At 46.1% G+C, this 3070-nt stretch overlaps 1 long non-coding RNA gene across 12 annotated transcripts in view; it reads right to left on the bottom strand.

Annotated features, from left to right (window-relative positions):
* LOC119341546 overlaps positions 1–1516 on the bottom strand; it is a 6639-nt gene extending 5123 nt beyond the window's left edge. For 6 of the 12 annotated variants that reach the window (XR_005165152.1, XR_005165154.1, XR_005165162.1 and 3 more), the window contains exons 1-4: positions 1117–1516; positions 555–714; positions 428–465; positions 94–193 (exon numbers count right to left, since the gene is read on the bottom strand). This is a non-coding gene — a long non-coding RNA (uncharacterized LOC119341546). The remainder of the gene's footprint in view (positions 1–93; positions 194–427; positions 466–554; positions 715–1116) is intronic. The other 6 variants (XR_005165153.1, XR_005165155.1, XR_005165160.1 and 3 more) reach the window with 4 other exon arrangements.
* Positions 1517–3070: the final 1554 nt, after the last annotated feature.

Raw genomic sequence — 3070 nt, 5'->3', positions numbered from 1 at the left:
AGCTGAGGTAGTGTGATATGAAGTTTGTTCGATCAATTCAACCACTCCGGAAATGACCCAAACACTGGACCGCTAAGCCTTCCCTGGTTTTACCTTCTCAGTTGCTTGATTTGGTTACTGCAGTTCAGTATTGTCCCTCTGGCGAGTTCCACGCCATCCTCACATGATTCATCAGCAACCACCTAGAAACAATCTGCAGAAAAACAAAATCAAAGTGAAATAAAATGGAATTAAATGTAGCCAGTAACGACGCACTATATATGTCACTCCAATAGTATTTTGCCTGTACCCATGCAACATCAAGTAGGACATGAGCAACAAAGAGATCAAATACCAACATCATTTATTAATCAAAAATCATGAAATCAATATTAGAGGACCAAAATTTCACAAGCAAGGGAAAGAATGTTCTTTGCCAAAGCCTTACCATAGCGTACTCATGCTGTTTTTTCTCAGACCTGCACACTGCAAATTTAGAGAAATAAAAGAAAGCTTGATGAGACGGAGGAGTGGGCAAGCATATGGGAAACAAGCACTTGCAGACATATTCTTACTCCGTGAGCACTGCTATCAAGCCCTTCAACACTGGGGGTGACACGAGGCGCATCATCTAGTCACTGAGCAGGACTACCAGAGTTTCGAATGCCATGTCAGCTTCCTATGGTCTAATCACATGATATGCCAGCATCAGACACCGCCAAAGCCGACCCCTGCCTACCAGAACACAAAAATTAGAACATGAGACAATAGTACATGAAACAAAAAAAATTGGTTTATCATCTGACATTGTTACTAAATTTTCTTGGGCCAGTTAAGGTGTTGTTCAAACACCATCACGATGCATGAACACGGAGGAAACTGCGCCCATCTCGGCAGCAGCCAAACAACAGTCACATCCACACGACAGCAGCGGCGAGGAGGCCGGAAGAGCACTGAGGACATGACTGCTCTCAAACGCTCAAAGATCTTCAGGTTGTCAACCTCAGTTGTCCATCTCTCTCAAAATTCGTATCTCTTTTTCCCGAAATTAGACGTGGTCCAGATGGGAAAGAAATTAAATTTTCTGTAGTATCTACATACACATCTTCCAGAGGGGAGAAAATTAGAGGAGCTTACATGGATTTTTCTTCCGCATCTTCCATGACGAACTTCCTAGATAATGGGAGAGGTTCATCTTGGCTTGCCCTTCTGCCTACGTCGACGACGAGGGCGCCATGGACCATCCCTTCGTCAGCACCACAACCTGCTGTGGCTGCTGCTCGCCGTGCCTGCAACGTTGCTGCTACTCTCATACCATCGACGACGACGAAGAAGCATCCCCGACGGCGCTGGTACATGTGGCCGTGTATGTTCCTCCCTCTCCAGATCGGGAAAGGTGGCGGCCCCTTCCATCCCACGCCGGCGCCGACGCTTGAGGCCGAGAGGGAGGCGGAAAGCAGAGGCGGCGGCATGGAGAAGAGGAGGGGATAAGAAGAGACGAGGGAGAGAGAAGGGCTGACGAGGGAGATATTTTTGGGTCAATCCACCCACGATCCACCCAATCCCACACTCGCCCCATCCCGCCTCCCCTCTTTTCTCACCGAAGATGCACGCGAGATACACGACAGAGTTGGGCCCATGGTCAAAAAAGGCCCACACGTCATTCATTGGATCCTGAAACCATAGCGTGAAGATCAACCAACGACCAGATTTTTGACAGCGCCATAAATCCGTACAATCGTGGTAGATCGAGTGAACCAGATTGCACGCACAACGTGAAGGCACCAGAACAGCGAGTAGCCTAGCGGGATTTATAGGTTAAATGCCATGCTTGTTTGCTGAAATCTGTTAACAAAACTTACTATGTTTACGTGGGTGCCATTATATTTTCTGATCCTTTTTGGCTTATGGTCAGTAAGGGACTTTTGATCTAGGCTTTGAGTAGATTCATGTCATGCCTTGGTTTGCTATTATAAGTTCCTGTAACATGTTGATAACCTGCTCTGAACATTGCTTCATGCTGCTGTTTATGCCATGTCCAGCCTGTTGAAATATTGCATATCTCCATGTTTGGTTGAACCTGTTATGTTGTGATTGAGCCGTAGCTCAGTGTTCCTCTTTTGTAAAGCATCTCCTGTAGATCATTGCCATATGCTTTGTTTTTATGTTGGGGTGCTGTAGCATAGTTTCTTGTTGCTTGCAAAGTAGCATCGTGCTGTAAATCGCAGTGTTGTGCCCTTCTTGTATTGCTTGTCATTTGCAAACCGTGCATCCGTTCCCGGTGATCTTTATATCGATTTCGGCCGAAATCATCTCATCTTTCCAGCGGCATACTTGGTTTGCCAAGTTGATGCCTTGTTCATCATCCTTCCTTCCGAAGCACGCATATGCATTGCATATCACTTCTCGCATATCATGACATGTTTTGCATCATGTGGCTTGTGCATTGCACCGTGATTTATTGTGGTTCCTTTGCTTGTGTTCTTACTTTGGGTAGAGCCGGGAGACGAGTACTTGCACGAGGATCCTATTGAGAATGCTTACGAGGATCCAGCCTTCGACAACTCTGAGAACCTTGCAGGCAAAGATGACCATACCTTCGAAATCATTTCTATCTTTGCTTGCTAGTATTCGCTCTATCGCTATGTTAGCTCTACCTGCCTTGTTTACCATGCCTACCTTTTGCCATGTTGAACCTCTAACCATCCTGTCCTAGCAAACCGTTGTTTGGCCATGTCACCGCTTTTGCTCAGCCCCTCTTATAGCATTGTTAGTTGCAGGTGAAGTTGAAGTTTGTTCCAGGTCGGAACATGGTTACTTTGGGATATCACAATATCTTCTGTTTATATTAATGCACCTTATATACTTGGTAAAGGGTGGAAGGCTAGGCCTTATGCCTGGTGACTTGTTCCACTCTTGCCGCCCTAGTTCCGTAAACCGGTGTTATGTTCCTTGATTTTGCGTTCCTTACACGGTTGGGTGATTTATGGGACCCCCTTAACAGTTCGCTTTGAATAAAACTCCTCCAGCAAGGCCCAACTTTGGTTTTACCATTTGCCACCTAAGCCCTTTTCCCTTGGGTTTTCGCGAG

The sequence above is a fragment of the Triticum dicoccoides genome, chromosome 7B (genome assembly GCF_002162155.2).
Source record: "Triticum dicoccoides isolate Atlit2015 ecotype Zavitan chromosome 7B, WEW_v2.0, whole genome shotgun sequence".
Classification (NCBI taxonomy): domain Eukaryota; kingdom Viridiplantae; phylum Streptophyta; class Magnoliopsida; order Poales; family Poaceae; genus Triticum; species Triticum dicoccoides.
The sequence above is the reverse complement of the archived record's forward strand: the minus strand, read 5'-3'. Positions and strand labels throughout refer to the sequence as shown.